Source organism: Paramormyrops kingsleyae, chromosome 4 (genome assembly GCF_048594095.1).
Source record: "Paramormyrops kingsleyae isolate MSU_618 chromosome 4, PKINGS_0.4, whole genome shotgun sequence".
In the NCBI taxonomy this organism is placed as follows: Eukaryota; Metazoa; Chordata; class Actinopteri; order Osteoglossiformes; family Mormyridae; genus Paramormyrops; species Paramormyrops kingsleyae.
In genome coordinates this window covers 12,972,669-12,996,291 of record NC_132800.1, presented here as the reverse complement: position 1 = coordinate 12,996,291, position 23,623 = coordinate 12,972,669, and the positions used below count along the sequence as shown (strand labels likewise).

The 23,623-nt window shown below is 46.1% G+C and overlaps 2 protein-coding genes and 1 long non-coding RNA gene across 5 annotated transcripts in view; all 3 read left to right on the top strand.

Annotated features, from left to right (window-relative positions):
• The window catches only part of LOC140588729 (NLR family CARD domain-containing protein 3-like), a 300,771-nt gene that overhangs the window by 36,611 nt on the left and 240,537 nt on the right, over nucleotides 1-23,623 (top strand). The window lies entirely within an intron of this gene.
• The window catches only part of LOC111837912 (NACHT, LRR and PYD domains-containing protein 3-like), a 253,964-nt gene that overhangs the window by 170,174 nt on the left and 60,167 nt on the right, over nucleotides 1-23,623 (top strand). The window lies entirely within an intron of this gene.
• LOC111843701 (uncharacterized) lies at nucleotides 8,985-22,734 on the top strand. The gene is made up of 3 exons (XR_011989920.1): nucleotides 8,985-9,178; nucleotides 22,190-22,305; nucleotides 22,617-22,734. It is a non-coding gene; the product is annotated as an uncharacterized lncRNA (long non-coding RNA).

The window sequence follows — 23,623 nt, the reverse complement described above, 5'->3', positions numbered from 1 at the left end:
ATTCACTAGCAGCCTGTGATGATAGGGTGTCGGACAAAGTCACTCAATGCCTGATGCTGTAAACAAATAATGTATTTAGAATGACATTTATTGTGACATTACTGATACTGATTTATCGTGTTGTCCTACTCTGCTACAGGATCAGGAAAGAAATTGAAAACTGCAGAGGACCAGGCAAAGGAGGAGATGGTAAGATACAGAGAGGAAGCTCCCCTGTCTCTCAGTGTCAGTCCACTGGACTGGTGGAAAGTGCATCAAAGCCAGTATCCTCTCTTGTCACACATTGCAGAGAGATACCTGAGTAACTCAGGGACTCGTGTCTCCTCTGAGTGAGTTTTCTCTCCCGCAGGGGATATTATTACAGCTCAGAGGAGTGCACTCACGCCAGACCATCCTCATCAAATTCTATTCCTTAACAAAAATTACAAGATACAAGATATCATTTTTGAAATTCTATTCCATAACAAAAATCAGAAGTTGAAGTAGGTCTACCATTGTATCCATGTTGTTTTTTGTATCCATGTTCATTATTTTTTTTTTCTTCGTATTTATTTATTTATTTTATTATTTATTTATTTATTTATTTTATATTTTCATTTACTTCCTCAAAAGAAGGAGAGGGAGGGGGGGAACAAAGGATAAGAAGGGGGAAGAGAGAGAGAGAGGGAGAGAGAGGAAAAGAGAGAAAAAAAAGGGAGAAAAGAAAAAAAACAAAAGATAATCTGCTTCCATGTCTGCTGAAAAGAGAAAGACAACATACAACATCTGTACTAATCACAACGACCATCAAACGTTAAATGTTGTTGAACAGCACACACAACCCGCATTACAACACATGCCCAGAAGCAACAGCAGATCAAGACAGTGTGTGTCCGTGAGCAGGTGTCTGTGAGCACCTGTCCGCACACCTGTGTGTGTCAGCGCGCTGGTGTTCCTAAGGTTTCTCCATGTAACTGTCTAGTAGTGTGTGTGGGGAGCCACAGCCCCGCCCCCCCCCAGGACCTGAAGCTGACATGGAGGAGACCCGGGCCCCAGACATCCAGAGGCCCCCCAGGGCACGGGAACCCCAGGAGGACCACCGCAGGAACAATTGCAGCCCCCACCCAGAAAAGGGCAGAGGAGCGCTCCGGAGGGGGGCCATCCGGCAGCCACATCGCAGGAGCCCCAGGGGGCCGTGGCGGCGAGCACGCAGGTCCCGCGGGCGGCCGGCCACACCAGGGCAGACCGGACCCCGGGCCCAGAGGACCAAGGGCCCCCCCACCCCCCAGCCGGGACCCGACAGAGCCGGAAGGACCAGGCCCCGACAGGCAACCACCGAGAGTGAGTCAGCACACACCAGAGCATCCAGCCCCGGACATCGAGAACCACCAACGCATCGGCAGCCGGGGGCCTCATCCACCAGCAGGGAGTGTGGCGGGGGGCAATAGAGCCTGAGATGTTATTTCAGGTGGAGTCTAAGACCCAACCTGACACATACGTATAGACAAACAGGCGCACACATACACAAGCATACGTTCCCACCCTCATGCACATATAAACAAATATTCACCCATTCGCCCAACATGAAGACACACAGAAATGAACGCCGTACACACACTCACACTCCCCATATATACTCTATACTCCGAGATCCAGGCACCACCGCCCCCAGAGGGGCAATCTGTCGCCAGACCTCGGAGATGGATCCCTTTTTTCCTCTGGCGTGGGGACAAGAAGACCACCCCGGACCCCACAGCAGCCGAGAAGCCCACCAGCCCAGACCCCGACCGGACGGCCTGCCCCCCCCAGCCCCCGGCTCCAGATGGCGAACAGAGAACGGGGGTGTGAAAAGACCCCATGCTTCCCTCCGCCCGCTCATATGTGGTGTTGGTGCGTGTTGTTCTAAAGTGCTTTAAAACAGGGGAAGGGCATGGTGCTAACCACCCTCTGCCAATCAGCAGCTGGTGTCAGCTCGGCCCCTCCCCAGAACCCTCAATGTTTATGTGCAACTTAAAATTGAGAAGTGGCCACTGGCACCAGAAGTAAGGCTGAATGAACAGACCGACCTCTGGACGTCATTCCGTGTGCCCACCCCCAAGGCCCTAAATGTATGTGTCATGAGAGAGTAAGTAATGAGAGTGTCTAAGTTGTGATGTGTGACTGAGACACAGGTGGTCACAGGGGGACAGAGGAGGAATACCTCCCCTGCATCCCAGCGACGCACCTGCACCTCAAAGCCCTACGTGTGTGTTGGGGTGACGGAGCGGGAGGAGGGAAGCATTTAGGGATGGGGAGGAAAGGATCGGGGGGGGCAGAGTACCCCCCCTCTGGAGCCAGCTCCCCCGCTGACCCCCATAAGCACCCCCGTTCCCCGAAATCCACCCAGGGCGGGGGGCCCAGACCCATCCAGACCGGGGCCCATGGCAGCGGCACCACCGGGCACCACAGAGTCCAGGGCGGCCAACCGGACCCCACCACAGAGGGAAAACTACACCCACCCCACCACTCAGTCAACTCCCAGACTACATAAGACAATAGACCCAGGTTGAGTCCATTCTCCTCCTCTATTGGATGATCCCCCCCCCCCCCCCCCGCAGAGTGGATACCCCTAAGGCAGGAACCACCTGCGGACAGATGGTAACAACCCCCCCGCCAGCTAAAGAGGCCCCCAGCCACTCCGACGTGCAGAAGGCCCCAGTGCACGCACCAACCCACATCTCGGCGACACACCCACCAGGACCAAAGCCCCCCCAGCCCAGCCGGAACCCCAGCCCGGAGGCAGAGCACCCCCAGAACCCCAAGCCCGCCCCGGATCCACCCAGGAGCAGCACGGCTGCCAAGCCAGTAACCTACGTCCGCCGGCACAGGCTCCCCCAGCAGCGCCGCATGCAGCCGCCAGAAACACCACCCAAGAGCCACCAAAGCCCCATCCAGGCCAGGCCAGCAGTCCCAGCGCCGATCCCCCCCAGAAACCCACCCTGAGACGCCCCAAGCCCATATGCCCCCCCCCCCCACCAACAACAAAGACCAAAGCGGGACAAACCTGCGACCCCCCACCCCCACTAGGTAATGGAGCTGATCAAAGGAGCCCAGAGAGATTGATCTAATGTGGCGGCAGAAGCTGTAATGAGACTAATATGGTCCAGCAAACTGTCTCTATATTGGTTGATATTAAGATAATTTTTATTTTTCCAGTTCATGAGGACAGTCTTTTTAGCAATGCATAAAGCGGTGAAAGCCATGTGGGTTGTGTTAATCTCTGTTGTGACACCATCTAGGTCGCCCAACAAGCAGACTGAAGGAGAGGCTGGAATGGTACATTTCAGACACTTTGATAAGTCCTCACAAATCCTGCCCCAGAACCTCTGAGCAGGTGGACGTAATTGTCAGGTGTATCTCCTTGACAGTGTGAGCAGTTGTTAGAAGATGTAAAACCCATCCTGAACATCCGATGCCCTGTATAGTGCACTCTATGCAGGATTTTGTATTGTATAAATTGTAAACTGGGATTTCTAATCAGATCAAAGGTTTTTAAACATATCTTAGACCAGAAATTGTGGTCCCAGCTGATTGATAAATCTGCCTCCCATTTTGCAATAGAAAGGGATATTGATTCATCCATCTTGGAAAGTGTCCTGTATATTTTAGACAGTAATTTGGAGATTTTGAGATTAAGGAATTCTGCCACCATTGGTGGTATTTGTAATTTGATTTGTTTATACAGTACTTGAATTTCCTTTTTACTATAGATTTAACTTGTTGATATTCTAAAAATCTATTCTTGTTAATCCCATATCTTTTATATGTCAAAGGGGATAAAATCTATTTCTTCGAACATATGTTCCAAGTATTTAATACCTTTACAACTCCAATCCGGGAAATTTATGATATTATTGTTTAGTAGTACGTCAGGGTTGTTCCAGATGGGAGTACGTTTGCATGGGATTAATGAAGACGCAGTCGTTTTTAGAAACTCCCACCATGCTGTCAGAGAAGAACTGATACTGATGCTTTTGAAGCATTCGTGTCGTTTGATGTTTGAGCTAATAAATAGTAGAGCCGAAATCTCTATATTATTGCATAGTGCCTGTTCTACGTCTAGCCAAAGCTCATCTAAGAGGGAATGTTTTAACCACCCTGAGATGTTTTGAAGCCTGTTGGCTAAGAAATAGTGGTGAAAGTTAGGCAGATCTAGTCCTCCTTTGTCCTTGGTCCTTTGCAGGGTTTTTAAACTAATACGCGGGGGTTTATCTTTCCAAAGGAAATTAGAGATGGTGGAGTCCAGAGATCTAAACCAGTCAGGTGATGGTTTGCTCGGGATCATTGCAAATAAATAATTAATTCTTGGCAACACCATAATTTTTATTGAGGCGACCTGTCCCATTAGTGATATGGGTAGGGTCATGAGTGATATGGGTAGGGCCATAACTTTTTTAACATGCAGCAGTATAACGTTGTCTGAGATCATATTAATAACTTGTGACCTTTACCGTTGATTCAGGATTAAAACCAGTTCACTGGCTTCATATGTCAACCTTAGTCTAGTGAGCTAATGTCCTTTGGTCCGATGAACCCTGTTTAGATCCCTTGAGCTCCACCATCACATATATCAGAATGACTGTAAACAGTGGCGGATTTAGCATTTTTGGGGCTCAAGGCGAACATGAATATGGGGCCCTCTGCATTAAGTGCTTTTTTTTAAAGCCTACCTTAAACTTCTCTTCACTCGTCATCCCAGAGCAATCTTATCCAGATGTCTAGAACAGCCCTGTAGAAAAAAAACAACTAAACATATTAACAGGGTAACTAATGCATTACCTTTAAAATCTTTTCACAACCAAATGTTTTTTCTACAATTAGAAAGTACCTCATTGTCAGTTCACATATCTGATATCACAGATTAGTTACCTTTTTATTCCAGCATGATCAGCAGATTAATATTTGATGATCGGCGTCTGTCTTCTATGTTGTTTCACTAAAGTAAGAAAACCCATGAGAGGTAAATGGAGCGACACAAATAATACTTATTAAAATTATTACCTCTTATCTGTATCCCTGCCTTCCTTTCTTTGCTTCTGTATTCAGTCTGTTTGGTTTTATGTTTTCTTCTTTTTCTTCTTCTGTCTCTTTAATGCTTTTATTTATATATATTTCTCTTGCTCCTTGACTGCTTTCTCTCCCTCCTTCCAATCTCCTGCTTCTTCTCTGTCATCCTTATATTTACTTTCCTCTTCTTTTTGCATGTTTTCTCTACACCTTTCCCCTTCTCCTTTATTGATTTTTTGTTTATTTGGATCGCTCGCTCTCTCTCTCTCTCTCTCTCTCTCTCTCTCTTTCTCCTTTGTCATTCTGTCCCTTGCTGTCTTTTAACTTTCTCATCCTCAAATGTTATTTTCATGTTTTTTCTTCTCTTCTCCTCTTCTGCCACTGTATTTCTCCAGCTTTTATTCTTTCCCCCAGTTTTTTGGACATTATTTAAGTTTTTAAAATAGCTTATTCTTCCTTCATCAAATGAGCTTTAGTGGATGGAAAAACATATGAATCTTGTGGTGTTGAAGCAAGAATAATATGAAAATAATGGTAATAAAAAAAAAACATTTTAGGTAAGTAATCTTATTTTATGCTTGGCTGGGGTGAATAGTGTTGGTCAAGACACTAAAATCTGACCTTGCGAGCTTTGGCTTCAGCAAACTTTGTTATAACTGACTCCATATCCACTGATTTTCTGACTTCATGCTCAATGGAGAGAATAGCAAGTGCAGACAGCCGCTCCTGTGACATTGTTGACCTGAGGTATGTCTTAATAAGTTTCAGGCATGAGAAACTTCTCTCACCTGAAGCAACTGTGACAGGGAGAGTAAGTAACAGCTATACTCAAATTTATACTCAAATTTAGATATATGTCCAGGATATTTTCTTTATATATGTGATCAAGCATCTCAGATGGTGTGGAGATGTGTGTGGGAAAGGATCTGATGGCACTCTTGATCTCCAGCTTCAGGTCACCATGATCAACATCTTGCATTGTTTTCTCCAGTCTGGAGCAGCAGTCATTTAGTCTCCCTCTCTGCACTGTGCTTCTCATGATATCAGTGGAGTAGAGAAAGCCATACAACTCACTGATGCTCTCTAAATGTGAAAATCTCTCTCTTACTGTCATAAGTGCTGTATCTACTAACTGAAGAAAAAAGTTAGTTTTAAACTGCTCTTCACCAGTTAACTGAGTTTGATCTTCTTCATCATAGTCAAACTGTCTTCTTTTTTTTCTCTGACGCACCTCTGGCCAGCTCATCTCTGTTTCAGTCTTCTCTGCTATCTCCCTGGCATCTGATATATCAGAGGTGAATCCATGGTCCCTAAATTCCTGAAGAAATTCTATCACTGCCATAACCTCTCTCCTCACAGTTTCAACTGAAATTTTGGGGCTCTGCAGGATCTTGCTGACTTTATTTATTCATCACTGACAACAAGGTTCAGTGTATGACTTCCACAAGGAATACATACAGTAATGCTTTGTTGTTTAGTTCCAGCGCTCTCTTTTGGACCCCTTGCTTTTTTCCCTGCATATTACTCCCGTTATCATATGTTGGAAAGGTCCAAACCAAGTGTTTCAAAGTGTCCTAAAAATGACTCACATAAGCCTTTGCCAGTTGTGTCATGTGCCTGAAGGAATCCAACAAAATGTTCATGAATGGAGATACCTTTTGAGGCCTCACAATTTACGATCCTTAGAACAACAGACAGCTCATTGTGACTAAGGTCTTGGGTGCAGTCCATAATTACTGCATAGTATTTGGCTTTCTTAACTCTTTGGACAATTGCATCAGTTGCACTTTTTGCTGCAAGGGAGATAAGTTCATTTTGAATGTCTTTGCTAAAATAAGTGTCACTGACCTCTTTAGCCGAAAGGGGGTCAAACACCGTATTAGTATGGTGTTCCTCATAATCCTTTAGGTGAGTGTATGTGTGGATATACATTGGAAATCATTTCCAAAAAAATTCAAATAACAACAGACTATAACTGCAGGCAAACATTGCATTTACTGGAAAGAAATTGTTGTGCCAACGGAGAAGTATTGTGAAAGCAGAAGCAACACCTCTCTGCTTTGTTCCTCCCTCATTCCAAGAACTCAGCTGGATGTTACAGATTCTTGATGAGTGCGATGAATCACAGATTATATCTAATAACCTTACATCTAATAATAAATAACAATATATGATAAATTTGTATGATAAATAAATACTCATACATCATGCTAACTATGACAACCTTAACCCCTACCCTGCCCTAACCATAACCATAAGTAACCTAACAAAATACAAGAGTTTTTGCATTTTTAGTTTTTTCATAGCAGTCACCGATTTTTATAAAATAGAGTTTTCCCTTATGGGGGACGAGGAAACCAGTCCCCATAAGGGAAAAAAAACAGATATTTATCACGTTATGGGGACATTGTGTCCCCATAAGGATAGGTAAACCCGCTCTCACACACAGACAGACACACACACCGCTGTTTGCCACTCTGATGGAGAGGTGTGGTTGCTCCAGGCCCACACCTTCTAACCCAGCTTGTGCATAATAGGGCAAACTGTGTTTACTAATGATAATGATTGAAATAATCTGAATTTGGGCTGGAGAGAAAATTTGAATAATCACCTGAGTAACACAGGATAATCAACACTGACATTTGAACTTAAGTTGAAATAAATGAATACAGCTATAACCAGGTTTATAATTTATATAATTTACACCATTGATAGTGGAACAGGCCATGCCTGCTTCTAAAAAAGTGTAAATACTTAAATGATACTCAAATGCTTATAAGTCTCCTGTCTGAATAATCTGAATTTGGGCTGGAGAGAAAATTTGAATAATCACCTGATACAGCCAGGTTTATAATGTATATAATTTACACCATTGACAATGGGAAAGACCATGTCTGCTTCTATAAAAAGTGTGACACTTTAAAAATACTCAAATGCTTATAAAGATAAATAAGTGTCCTGTCTTTAATATTGCCTGAGAAAATCACAAAGTGAAGTAAAGAGATAAATGCAAGTGAAATGTGAATTAAATGTGAATGAAATATAAACATGGGACTGATGAAGAACAAAATGAAGAGTAAAATGAAGTGTTTGAATGGAGAGAGTAGAAGGATACAGAGTCCAGCTGAGCTCACAATGCTGTGTTTAATTTATCTGACACTGGAAAAGGTTCATGGTTAAGAAGGAAACACTTCAAAATTCAGACAGTGTTAAAAACCACAAAATTGAGTTCGCATGATCCCTCCAGGTTCTGCAGATATAGTTATAACGCTGATGTTTCTGTTTATATGTATAAGTGGATATACATTGGAAATCACTTTTGAATAATAACAGACTATAACTGCAGGCAAACACTGCATTTGCTTTACAAGTTACTGAATTACTGGAAATATATTGTTCTGCTAGCTGAGAACTATTGTGAAAGCCAAGTTGTGCTTCCTTGTAATGGGCTGGATCAGAAGCATTACAGTATAGCGTTTACGCCTGAACTTCTTCACCACATACAGTACAGTATATATACCAGCTTCTTCACCACATACAGTACAGTATATATACCAGCTTCTTCACCCCATACAGTACAGTATATATACCAGCTTCTTCACCACATACAGTACAGTATATATACCAGCTTCTTCACCCCATACAGTACAGTATATATACCAGCTTCTTCACCACATACAGTACAGTATATATACCAGCTTCTTCACCACATACAGTACAGTATATATACCAGCTTCTTCACCCCATACAGTACAGTATATATACCAGCTTCTTCACCACATACAGTACAGTATATATACCAGCTTCTTCACCACATACAGTACAGTATATATACCAGCTTCTTCACCCCATACAGTACAGTATATATACCAGCTTCTTCACCACATACAGTACAGTATATATACCAGCTTCTTCACCCCATACAGTACAGTATATATACCAGCTTCTTCACCACATACAGTACAGTATATATACCAGCTTCTTCACCACATACAGTACAGTATATATACCAGCTTCTTCACCACATACAGTACAGTATATATACCAGCGCTCTCTCCTGCTGCTACAGCCTGCCTGCTTAAGCACAGCAGGAGAAGAAACTATCTCAGCTTCTCAGATCTGACTTACGCCAAGCCCACCGGCCTCCATCATGGTAATGTAATGTAGGATCACACATGCACATATCACAGGGCCTAAATTCCAGGTGGCCTGAGACAAGGCCGAGCCTGGTACGAGAGGCACCAAAGGGGGGTTACACACACAAACACACACACACAGATAACCAGGGAGGCTAGCACTCCAACTTTTATTGCCCAAAGATTTAGGGACCTACAGACAAGCAGAGTGGACTTCCCGGACAGGGGTCCCTCGACTTGGCACCCAACCCCCTCCACATACACTCTGCCTTACATTTCACTCACCCAACAGACAAACACCCTAAAGGAAGTTTCATTTAAGTTTGGCTTTTGTATACCCTGTATATTGATTTACTCACGACTACTAGTCTCAATATACAGATACGTTATGTTTGTATGTGTCCTAACTTTTAGAGAGTCTTCTGTGTTAAAACCCCCCCCTTCTCTTCCAACATTCCTTTGTGGTCCTTATCTGATCTTGGTGGACGGTTACCAAGTTTCTTTGTTTCTACCATGCTATGTTGAAAGAACTGAATTAAGGTGTATCTTATCCATTCTGGAGAAGATGAATTGGCACAAGCCACACCAAACAAAATATGTTGTTTCCAGATGTGCAACTTATATTGATATTACCACAAACTAACGGCCACGCCTATCTATGGATAAGATGTGCTGTTTGTAATAGGAATATTCGATGTAATATCCGCACAAAGTGTAACATCTGTTGAGGTGCAACCCAAAACCCCTGTATCCTATACTGATATGAATCAGTCACATAGATACAATAATTAATTGTTTAATCAATTAATGCAGATGGTATGAGGTATGTACCTGTGAAGCTGGTATGGCATGTTTGGTATCAAACTGATTGTTAATCACCCCTGATTCCAAATCTGGTCAGTGATTACCATAAAAGTGGATGTATCAAAAGTTATAACAGCTTAATGAAAATCATCAGTAAAGGTAGAATCTGGCGGGCCATAAATCCCCAAAAGGACTGATACAGACCCCCTTCCGAAAGCCCGCCAAATGGATGGCCAGCCATTGGGCCAGGAGTCGAATTCCTGGTCATCCCTATTCATGAACTTTAGACCATAAAAATCCTGGCACCTCAGAACAAAGGCGAGCAGAACAACCGCCAACCAGAGCAGAGAACAACCAGCAGCAGGGCAGAGAAAACCATCCGCCCGAAGGAGAACATCAGCCCGGGAGAAGAGAAACCCACAAGAAGCCCTCCGGTGAAGGCCCAGCTGAACAGAGAACAGCACCCAAGACAAAGCTTCACCAGGAGAGAGAATCTAAAGGGACTCCACTCCACTGCTCCAAACGCCGCGCCTTCCTGAGTGCCATCAGCTCAGCAGCTCTGCCATCAACTGCCAAGACCCCCCCCCCCCCACTCTTCAACCAAGTAAACCAACTTCCTTTCATTCTAACAACTTAAGCTGTTCTGTTTAACCTGCTATAAGACTTTAGGGTCGTGTTTCCACAAACTATGCTTGCTTTGTAGAACAGTATTTCCCATTTAAGGTTACTCATTTAAATCCGGTCATTGCATTTTCATAATTACATTGTTTGTTTTATTCCGTTATTTCGTGTTTGTTGTTTGTGTTAGGTGTAATGTCTGTCTTATGTCAGTTGTAGTGTTAGCTAGGAATAAATGCATGTCTTTTACACAACTTTAGCCTCCGTCATTGTGTGTCTCATAATAAGTTCCTGCCATTGTGCGATCTTGCTACACGCTCTGAACCTCAAACTCGCCTGAAACATCGCGATTCTCTCTCTCATTGGCCGTGAGGGGAGCTTCGCTACCAATCGTGTACATTACCTGGTGATGCAGCTCGCTGGACGAGCCTTCTAACCCAGGTTACTAAGCGATACTGGTAATTAGTGAATCCCATTTAAGTCTCACATTACCAGACTCACAGGGATACCGCAATTGAGTTAGGAGGAGCCGACCATTCGGCATAACAATTGATTAATAATCAGCATTAAATAATAATTAATTAAACTTTAATTAATTCAAACATATTGGTGGAGAATATTAAAATTTATTTGAGCTATTAATTCCTACATTAATGGTGGAGAATACGGGCACAAGGTTCAAACTTTTTGTGAGCACACAATTTAAACTTTTTATGACCGAACGTGCAGTTGAAGAAGCGCTACTGTGAACAGGTTGCAAAGTTGAGGATTAATTGCACTCACGGCAGTCCGAAGGCATTTAAGCGGGATATACGGGCTTATTATTTTTATTTCTATTATTAGTAGTTATTTTCTTTTGTTTTATTTTCGGTTATTTTATTTTAGGTTTCATTCGTTTTAAACTGCAGTAAATTTAAACCCTATATCTGACGAGATTCTCAGGTATAGCGCGTTGTTTCCAGGACGATTCGGACGAGTTTCTCCGTTTCTATAAATCCTGGCAGAGATCTCTCTTTCTATTAGCGAACAGGAATTCTTGTTAAGAGGATCTAACCTGAATTCTGTTGCTAGGACTCCCTGAGATAAGACCGATAGCTTAGCTACCTATCAGGATCTTTCTCGTATGTGTGTGCCTGCTTTAGACAAAGCAAGTTTAACAACACTTTGCGCTGTGAGCCAAGTGTGTGTGTTATTTAGAATTTGGGAGTCTGCAGTGCTTGAGACCCGCCGTGGTTAAGCACCATTTGCGACGAGATATAGTGCACTCGCTATTTAGATCTGTCGCCGTAACGCGAGCGCTGTCTCGCTTCAGCAATTGTTTTAAGGGGTTTTAAACTGCGCAAGACGCAGAAGTTAGCCGCAAGCGGCGTGTGCATACGTTAAAAGTGTATGTCACTCATCTAGCGTCGGCAATCGCCTAGCAACCGTCTTGGTTACGAGTGCAGTCAGCGAACGCCACTCTAACCACTTAAAGGTCAGAGCCCTGAAGGCCTGCCTGACGCCATTTGTTTTTTTCTCCTGGGTCACCAGTGACCCCACCCCTTAGGCTCACGTACCTGGGACCCCCCCCCCACAAAGGGAGCAACGTCCCATTGAGCCTCTAGTGGTCAGGCATTGAACTACCACTCCATTTCGAAATTGCGCCTCTAGTGGTCAGGCATTGAACTACCACTCCATTTCGAAATTGCGCCTCTAGTGGTCAGGCATTGGACTACCACTCCATTTCGAAATTGCGCCTCTAGTGGTCAGCCATAGTAGTGTAACAACATCTGAGTTGGGTCTCTAGTGGTCAACACCGGTAATACCAACACACATAATTGGACACACAGGTTCTTGCCTGAAAGCAGGAATCAACTTCACAGACCAAATCGATTAGATCACAACACATTAACATCTAATTAGGTTATTGCTGCATAACTAATTGATGTTTACAATTGAACAATAAGACACAATTAATTTGGTTTGATTTCTGTTTTACCTTTTTGATTTATTTTAGGTTTTACTTCATTTTATGCTTTCATTCACTCTCTCTCCCCCAACAAGGAGACTTGCATAGAAGTTCAACCATTATTAATAACAGTAAACCAGTTACACATCAGGGAGGCATTGAGGTTTTGGACGTGATCGGTTGAGCTTTTCCTGTGCTGAGTGCTTACCATTTGCTCTCTGTTGGTTGAGCTTACCTGTAGCTCTGCTGTCACTGCTTACGATCGTACAGTTTGTCAGAACCGAAGGGAGTTCTCAGCAATTGGCAACCCAAAAGCGCGCCAGCTGGGCTGCACCCGCTGACTCATTAAGGGCAAGGTTGGCAGGTATCTCGGGAGGTCATTACAAGTTTGAGCAGGACCTCGTCTAGGGCGAAGTTCAGGAGAACAGCCCTAGCTTGGACTCTCAATCGGTTGGGTGACACCCGAGTGCCGTTGCGCCGTCTCTTGTTCGAGTCAGGGCCAAAAGTGCGCCCGATAAGCTGAGCCCCACCTGGGTTGTTTCAGTTGTGCGTACAGAACATCCCCTTCCAAGTTGACAGTGCTGGGGATCGGGGGAGTGGGAGCTGGACTTGGGCCTGCTTGGCTGGGATTGAGCTTGTGGGACGTGCCCTACTCAGGAGGGACACCTGACAGCGTTCAAGCCTCTCTAACTGCATGACTAGCTTAACACCGCAACGCCTCATATAGGGACAAATAAAGCAGAACCTGCTAGTGGTCCCCCTTCTGGTCAAAGCGGAGTTGTACAACAGAGCCCAACCCAGGGGTAATCTGATCTGCAACAGCAAGCTACGTTTGAATGCAGTCCCATTGGTTTGAAGCTGTTATTTCTCATTTCCTGTTCCCAACTTCTCCTGTGGTCTTCTGACACTGTCAATAGCCACAGATCTGCAATTTCCAGGATAAGGCTTTATCCTTTCCCCCTCACTAGGGCATCTCTCAGGCTCTAGAGTAACTCACACTGTTCTAACCTGCAACAACTTCTCCCAGGGAACAATTTTTGTTTGTTTATTTTGTCGTGGGTAACTATTCCCGTGGTTCACTACACCCTTCCAGTTACCCATTGACAGGTCCCAGTTCTACTTTATTTTATTTTGTTGGTTTTATTTGTTCGCCCAGATTTAGGTGTCAAGCCACCCACCTAGGCAACAGCCAGCCTGAGTATAACAGATATCTGCGGCCACCCTCCTGTTGACCGAGTCACAATGACCCACATCGAAAGCCCACTGGACCAGTGGAAAGATTTTGGTATCTGGCCTGAAGATGTGACTCCCAACTTGCCGCCCGGTCATGTCAATCTCACATGGTCCAAAGAAGCTGACCAAATTGAGGACGACATTGCCAAACTTATGGACATGCCACCCACTCAGAAATGCGGGAGTAAAGAGCTAACCAAAATACTCGGCTCCCTCGCACACAAACTACTAGCCAGGCTGAAGATGAATGAAGAGGGAACGTCCCGTCTCCAGCAAAGGGTGCAAGCACTCCAACAGCAGGAGGAAAACACCCAACGACTACTGGCAGAGGCACAGAGAGATGCCGCCCAGGCCCAGCATCACATTGGGAATCTGGAGCAAGAACTCCAAAAGAGAAGCTCTCCACCCCATGAGGAGGAGGAGACAGAAGAAGGTGAAATGCCTCACACCAGCAAAAAGCTTCAACACGCCCTGGAAGAGCTCAGAGTTGAAGCTGACCAGCAAAAACAGCAAGCCAGAGCCACCAGAAAAAACCTTGAAGCCAGACTGGACCAGGCCGACACCCTGCTGGACAGAGCCCACGCGGAGCTCAAGAAAAAGGATGGTCGGATCCAGGCCCTGGAAAACCATCTGGATGAGGCACAGAGACGCCTGCACAAGCTGAATCACCAACTGATCAGTTCCCAAGAACAGCTCACCGAGGCCAGAACGAAACATTGGGCTGACGCAGAAGAGATTGACCAGCTGAGACGGGGACTGAAGCAAGCATATGAGGTGAAGTCAGAATTTGGAACATCCTACGATTCAGTGATGGCACCGACTTCCTCTCCAACAATGCTGTCTCCCCCAAGGCACTCAGACTGCGCTCAAGGGACCTCTCACTGGGACAAGGTACCGCCTTGCCCAACACCGGACCTTGAGGAACCAAGAACCCAGAAGGTCCCTCTCGGAGAAGACACCACGGATGGAACAGGCCTACCAAAGCGAACGTTACACCAGCACCGTGCTACCACAAAGGAGCTTGATAAAGTAGCTCGGAATATCAACACGTTCACCCCGAATCCCGGAGGAGGCCACGACATTCACGCCTACCTCCAGGACATCGACTTCCACCTCCAAAGACTGGACAATGTGACCAATGAGGACAGAGTCTACCTCATCAGGATCACATCTAGTCTGGAGCTCCGCAGCTTCCTGGATCGACAGCCAAGTCGAATCAAGGCCGACTCCAAGCTGCTACACAAAGCCCTGATTCGAGAGTTCGCTGATCCTGAGTCAGAACAAGGTATCGCCATCGCCTTTGATGTTAAACAGAGCAGACAAGAAGCTCCCCAAGCCTACTACAATCGCCTTCGTCGGGCATATTTTGGGTCCAGAAATGAGCCAGACATGGAAGAAGATGCGAACTTCAAGGCTCTCTTCCTTCGGAACCTCCACCCAACCATTAACCACTACCTGGGGCTCATGGCTTGTCCCCGCACCATGACAAGTCAACAACTGCGAGACCTGGCGATCAAGGCGTACCACAAACAAAGAGCAGCAGCTGAGAAGGCAACCAAGGCTCCGGCAGTGCTGAACCTTAGCACTACAGATCCCAACCTAGCGTTGGAAGGTGGCCACCCTCCTCATCAAACACCAATCCATGACCGAGGTTGGAGAGCAGCAAGCCACAGTGAGCATTACCCTGGTGTGCCCCCACAGCAGTCAAAGACTCAGCCAGACTGGTGGGAGACACGGCGCTATCTTAACAAGGGTAAGCTAAGACCAATGGAACCATGGAACAAGTGGAGAGACCGACAGGGAAACCAGTTTCCTAAACCAAGCTCTCCCCCAAGTTCCCGACGGAATCCACCACGGAACTGGCAAGACAGAAGGAGAGGTTACGATCCAGACTCGAGGCCTGGACGAACCAAGGAAGAAAAAGAGTCTAATCTACTACAGTTGCTGCGTGATTTCTTTACTCAGCATCCCCTCAAGGGTCAAGAGGACTTTCAGAAGAAAGATCCAAAATGACTAGGACGGAAGCACAAATCACGCAGGACCCCACAACCCTCACCTGAACCCACACCAGACAATGCCTACAAACTCCCTCAGAGGTCAGCCCCAAATGACACTCAACAGTCATTGGCCTTCCCTACCAGACATATTGGAACAACTGAAGAAGTCCCACCTCAATTAGAAAGTGCTACTGACTCATGCCCAGTAAGAGCACCTGATGTTGCCGTCACCAACACAGAGCTTGATCAAGGGGATGAGCCCCCGCCGGTGCCCGGCAGCACTGTCCTGGTTGTGTGCCTTGACTCAGAGCACCAATCCGACTGTGGCGACGCCTCACCAATTCCTGGCCAGGCCCCGGTGCCACAGCTTCTGGGTGACCTGATGGAAAGGGGGGTAGCCAAGAAATTCTACCTCTCCATCACCCTGGAAGATGTTCTCACCCTCGAGGCCCTCATCGACACTGCAGCAGACATTACCCTCATGTCAGCCAGTCACTTCTACCAGGTGCAGCACCTAGCCGCCCAGAAGAACAAAACCCTCCAGCCGAGGAAATGCTCTTTGGACGTGCAGGCATATTCACCAGTGGGCACCAGGATGGATCACATGATCCCCCTCAATTTGTCCATCGGCCCCATGAATGTAATGCACCCTGTATACATTTCCCAACTTGAGTCCATTCCATTTCTCATTGGGAAAGATTTGCTGAACCGGTTTGAGCCATTGTTAGACTTCCAACGTCAGAAAATTTGGGCTCAAGTTAGAGAACCGCTGCCACTGTGGACACCTGACACAGCCACATGGGAATGTCAAACCTTGGCTGTCTCCTCAGACCTCACTCCACACCATGGAGAGAACGCAGCAGGAGATCAGTGTCTTGACACAAGAGACCCATACCAGCATCATGACTCCTTCCTGTGCAGGCTGGACCCTACCCAGGGATCCTTCTGCCCCAAGATCGGGAAATGCATGTGGCTCCAAGGCACGGAAGTCACAGATGTGGTCATGACCATGGAGGTAGAAGAGTCACCAGTGACAAAAGAGACTGTATGTCACGTGGAGCTTGCTGACGACCAACACCTGACAATTCATGCCAGAACTGCCCAGCCTGACGCAGTACAGTCACCCAGCTGCCACAGCTATTCTCAGGAGGGACCAGCAGCACCCAACATTGTGGACACGCCCACACCAATGGAACCGTCGCAACACCACTACGTTGATGAAAATGTCTGTCAAGACATGATCACCATTTATGTAGATGGGTGCTCATTCAAACATCAGGGGACCCTGAAAGCTGGAGCTGGCATTCTGTGGCTCAATGACGACCCTGTCCCACCACAACAGCTCAAGCTTGGTCCTCACACGTCACAGTACGCAGAGCTGGCAGCAATCTTAATCACCCTGGACATGGCCTCCGAACGTGAAGTAAAGGACCTGCTGATCTGCAAAGACTTCAGCTATGCACGTCTCAACTTCATGTGCCATCTCCCTCACTGGACACGGAATGGCTTCAAGACATCAAGGAACAAGCCAGTCAAACACCAAGACCTCCTGCACACGTGCGATGCTCTGATTACCGCACGAAACACGCAGATTTACTGGAAGAAGGTTTGTGGTCATTCCAGACTCCCAGAACTGGACAAGACGTACAATGACCACACTGATGCACTCGCTAAAGCAGGAGCACTGCATGGTGACTGTCCCCTCCCACCCGCCCATGCTGTCCAGGTCTTCACCTGCAGCCACAGCCGAGCACCTACCTCGATGCCAGAGGCCTCACTGCTGAAACTTTCCCTTCAGGTCTCCAACTCTGACATCGTCTCCCTCCAGCCCACTGATGCTGTGCTCAGCAAGGTCTGCGATCATCTCTGCGACCTCTCTGCTAACTCGATCTCCACAACTGATCAGGCATCCCTTCCTGACCTCCATCACCTGATCATGGCTTTACCCTTTCTTCATCTTGCCGAGGGCGTACCTCTTGGTGTCCCTGATGCCCACACTTCACCACAGCTCGTGGTCCCTCAGGCACAAAGGGGGGTCATGCTACTGTACGCCCACGACGCACCCTGTGCAGGACACTGCAATGCCAAAACAACCTACAAGGCACCTCTGCAGCGACGGGGTATCAATTTCCCATGGTCAGATCTACAGATTGACTGGGTAGGACCCCTGACGAGATCAGCTCGCGGAAACAAATACTTCCTCACAGTCACCTGTCAGTTCACTTTGTGGGTAGAATGCCTCCTGGCACCCAACGACACAGCCCAGACAACGGCATATCTGCTCACGGACCATGTGTTCTCCAGGTTTGGCCTCCCACTGAAAGTCAACTCAGACCGAGGCACCCACTTCACAGCCGAAGTGATGCAGGACATTTGGAAACTGTTGGGGATCAAAGCCCAGTTCCACATCAGCCACCATCCTATGGCATCCGGCCAAGTAGAACGGACCAACCGAACCATCGTCGGTGTGCTCAAGAAATATGTGGCATCCAATCAGAAAGATTGGGATGTGAAATTGCCTCTGGTGCTCATGGCAATCAGAGCCACACCCCACAAGTCCACAGGAGTGTCCCCCTTCGAACTGATGACAGGACGACAAATGACACTCCCTCTCCACCTGCTCTACCAACCTGGTGACAACAATCTCATCACAGCCTACACCACACAACAATATCTGGACAGCCTGCACCAGCATTTGAGAACTTCCTTTGCATTCGCCCAACAAAACCTGCAAAGAACTGCAGAGGGCAGGAAAGCCTACTATGACCAGAAAACCTCACAAGATGAACTCCAAGTGGGAGACAAAATCTGGTACTATAGGTTTGTGCAACCAAACTCAGCACAAAGACTTTCCAGGAAGCTTCTACAACGCTGGTAGGGACCACATGAGATCGTGGACAAACTGTCACCTGTGGCTTACCGAATCCGAACCAACAAAGGCACCCACGAAACATGCCTCAAGTGGGTTCATCGGAATCAAATCAAGAAACACCAAGCCCAGACAAAGCCTGAAACACCCACCAACCAGTCTTCTCAAGACGAAGCCAGCAGCTTGGAATAAACCACATTCCAACCAAAAGAAAGACATCTTTTCAGTCTGAAATCTCCCCAAACTCCCAAGGAGAAAGACCAAAGAGAAAGGGGAGGAAAGATAGTCACAGATAGGGTAGATTAAGGTGGTGGGCCTGACTACTGATATCTGGGTGACCTTTTCAGTTTTTGCCGTACTTATCTGTTTCTTTCTTTTGATAGCTTTTCATTTTATTTTGGTTGTTGTTTTTGGTAAGGACCTGGGGTGGCTCACGCGTGCCCGGGAAATTACTGAAGAGGATCCGGTTTTGCAATTTTCTTTGTCCTGTTTGTTTCTTTGCAATTGTTCTCTGGCCGAGAATTGTTGCCCACTATTTCTTTCTCCTGTTTCCTTTTGCACCGGTGTGCAAAACATTCAGAGTCTCGACTCACCCCCTCAATCCTAATTTGGTCTTTATTTTCTACCCCCTATTACTAGGATGATGCTGCCCCCGCTACTAGCGTTACTCTGGCTAGGAGGCTGAGGCTCCAGTCTGACACGGCGTTCCCTGGGCCTCCGCCTAGCACCATCGTCCGGGGACAGCCCGGTCTCTTGATTACTAACTGTTGTACCCACACAGAAAGAGTATTCGTCGGACGATGTCAACTGAGCCATTACCTGCCCGAGAGACCCCAAACTAGTGGGACAGGTGTCAGATGGACTCAGGAGGCCCTGCATCATGCTGCCGCTGACACTACCCACAGGTTGGAGCAGTAACCCAATGACCGTGACCCAAGCTGAGTCCAATCGATGGCCCAAGAGGCTCCTGAGCACCCTGCTGGGAGCTGCAGCAGCCGTTGGCAACCTGTTCGACATAAGATTCACCACTCCTCGCGGTCCCAGAAGCCAGGCGCCAGCCCCTGCGCCTCCTCCCTGTCCATCCTGTCACTGTGCCACCCAGAGTGCCAAACAATGGGATGTCAACAATGCCTCGTTGCATGGTGGTGATCCTGTTTCAACTTCCGTCGCCTGAATGATGGCAATGCCATCATCAGCCGAAAGGGGGGATATGTAGGATCACACATGCACATATCACAGGGCCTAAATTCCAGGTGGCCTGAGACAAGGCCGAGCCTGGTACGAGAGGCACCAAAGGGGGGTTACACACACAAACACACACACACAGATAACCAGGGAGGCTAGCACTCCAACTTTTATTGCCCAAAGATTTAGGGACCTACAGACAAGCAGAGTGGACTTCCCGGACAGGGGTCCCTCGACTTGGCACCTAACCCCCTCCACATACACTCTGCCTTACATTTCACTCACCCAACAGACAAACACCCTAAAGGAAGTTTCATTTAAGTTTGGCTTTTGTATACCCTGTACATTGATTTACTCACGACTACTAGTCTCAATATACAGATACGTTATGTTTGTATGTGTCCTAACTTTTAGAGAGTCTTCTGTGTTAAAACCCCCCCCTTCTCTTCCAACATTCCTTTGTGGTCCTTATCTGATCTTGGTGGACGGTTACCAAGTTTCTTTGTTTCTACCATGCTATGTTGAAAGAACTGAATTAAGGTGTATCTTATCCATTCTGGAGAAGATGAATTGGCACAAGCCACACCAAACAAAATATGTTGTTTCCAGATGTGCAACTTATATTGATATTACCACAAACTAACGGCCACGCCTATCTATGGATAAGATGTGCTGTTTGTAATAGGAATATTCGATGTAATATCCGCACAAAGTGTAACATCTGTTGAGGTGCAACCCAAAACCCCTGTATCCTATACTGATATGAATCAGTCACATAGATACAATAATTAATTGTTTAATCAATTAATGCAGATGGTATGAGGTATGTACCTGTGAAGCTGGTATGGCATGTTTGGTATCAAACTGATTGTTAATCACCCCTGATTCCAAATCTGGTCAGTGATTACCATAAAAGTGGATGTATCAAAAGTTATAACAGCTTAATGAAAATCATCAGTAAAGGTAGAATCTGGCGGGCCATAAATCCCCAAAAGGACTGATACAGACCCCCTTCCGAAAGCCCGCCAAATGGATGGCCAGCCATTGGGCCAGGAGTCGAATTCCTGGTCATCCCTATTCATGAACTTTAGACCATAAAAATCCTGGCACCTCAGAACAAAGGCGAGCAGAACAACCGCCAACCAGAGCAGAGAACAACCAGCAGCAGGGCAGAGAAAACCATCCGCCCGAAGGAGAACATCAGCCCGGGAGAAGAGAAACCCACAAGAAGCCCTCCGGTGAAGGCCCAGCTGAACAGAGAACAGCACCCAAGACAAAGCTTCACCAGGAGAGAGAATCTAAAGGGACTCCACTCCACTGCTCCAAACGCCGCGCCTTCCTGAGTGCCATCAGCTCAGCAGCTCTGCCATCAACTGCCAAGACCCCCCCCCCCCCACTCTTCAACCAAGTAAACCAACTTCCTTTCATTCTAACAACTTAAGCTGTTCTGTTTAACCTGCTATAAGACTTTAGGGTCGTGTTTCCACAAACTATGCTTGCTTTGTAGAACAGTATTTCCCATTTAAGGTTACTCATTTAAATCCGGTCATTGCATTTTCATAATTACATTGTTTGTTTTATTCCGTTATTTCGTGTTTGTTGTTTGTGTTAGGTGTAATGTCTGTCTTATGTCAGTTGTAGTGTTAGCTAGGAATAAATGCATGTCTTTTACACAACTTTAGCCTCCGTCATTGTGTGTCTCATAATAAGTTCCTGCCATTGTGCGATCTTGCTACACGCTCTGAACCTCAAACTCGCCTGAAACATCGCGATTCTCTCTCTCATTGGCCGTGAGGGGAGCTTCGCTACCAATCGTGTACATTACCTGGTGATGCAGCTCGCTGGACGAGCCTTCTAACCCAGGTTACTAAGCGATACTGGTAATTAGTGAATCCCATTTAAGTCTCACATTACCAGACTCACAGGGATACCGCAATTGAGTTAGGAGGAGCCGACCATTCGGCATAACAATTGATTAATAATCAGCATTAAATAATAATTAATTAAACTTTAATTAATTCAAACATATTGGTGGAGAATATTAAAATTTATTTGAGCTATTAATTCCTACAGTAATGTAGTATGAATTAAAAAAGGAAGACTGTATTTGATATTCCCAAAATGTTTAATAATGTGCAACATTTCATCAGACTTTTGAAGGTCTAGGGGTCAAATTCTTTTTTGGAGCATCAAATACAGTTTGTGAGAATTCCTCCTTTTCACATTTACCTTTAGCTTTGTCCTGCACCTGATTCCAGCTTGGGTTGGATGTGCACACCTTGAATAGTCTTTATAAGTAATGTAAGCTAATCTTTTCCTTTTTCTAGACTGCTGGTCTGTGATTGTGCTCATTCGTGTTTTGTTACCCGTTTAGGTGTGTACAGGTGTGCTGACTGGACTCCTCCTGTTCTCCCTGTTCTCCTCTGTGGTATCAGCAGACAAGGTGGATCTGAACACTCTCCATAGAATCATCCAAGTCTTTGAGACCAGGTAAACGAGTGAGACTCCCATCATCGTTTAAGTTATTTGTCAGAGTAAACAGCTATAAATATTTGTAGCGAATCTTCTTAAATATTAGTAGTTATCCTTCAAGGTTGGTCAAAAGTATGATCAAGAAGCAGTTGTCATGACTATTCCATGCAGCCTGTCATCATGACTTGTATGTGAATTCAGCAGGCAGAGGAAAATCCTGACTGATAAAAAGAGGGAATGGTATTTGTGCACCGTGTCAAGCCTGGGATGTGCAGCATCAGTAACATCAGGTCTTCATTTATCTTGTTTTTACTCTTTGTTTCTCCAAGATATAAACCATCTGAACAGACCGACAGTGGTGAAGGTGCCCAGTACGCTGTGGCCATCAACGTCCCAGCAGAACAGTGTATGGAAAATTTCAATAAGAACGAATTCCTTAGCGATGAGAACCCAGATACTGTCAGGAATTACCTCAATGACGAGACGAAGAGACTTTACAAGGGAGAAAAGATGGTCGCTGCCAGACCAAAGGGCAGGGGCTCCACAGCCATCCACTCAGAGCGTGCCTTGCTCATCTGTGAAGATAGTAACCAAGCTGTCACTCCTGTGCGAAACCTGCTGAACGAAGTGGATGAAAATGTCTGTGTGGTGTTTTACACCTACAACTCTCCATGTCTGGACTACTGTCTGAACCAAAAAAATGACTCGAACTATTGTACTGCACAACATATTCCAAAATATTGGATTGCAAAATAATCCTGTATCACGTATTGGAAGTGGTATCAAATAATATTATATATCATTAGCAATAATAAAACCGCCAATACAAGAGATTATAGGCATGTATAAAAAGTGACAATTGAAACATGCATATACTGTATAGAGAGTGCAACTTGATATTATAGTTATTGTGATAATTGATTGGATCAACACATTGACACTACAAAGCTATTTACACTCGGAGGTGCCATCATCACCCACCCTCACTCTTATGCTACGTTCACACTGCGAGTGGTGAGAGCGTCAAAGCGACCGGAAGTCATTCATTCTCTATGGGAGGGAGCGTCGGGAGGCGTCGAGGAGCGGCGCGGCGCGTTGCGATCTGGGCGGCGGGAGCGTCAGACAGAAGTTGAATCCCAGTCAACTTTATGTTAATGAGCTGTGACGCGGTTGGGCGGCAACCAATGGGAATGTAGAGATGCTCCGCTAAAGAGAGCGCCGCAGAACATAAGTGTGTAAACTTTTGTTCCGACCCAACCGTTCCTAGGCACAATGGAGGAGAGACTTATTATTGCTGTGGCCGGGTACCCAGTTATATATGATGTGTCTCTGTTTG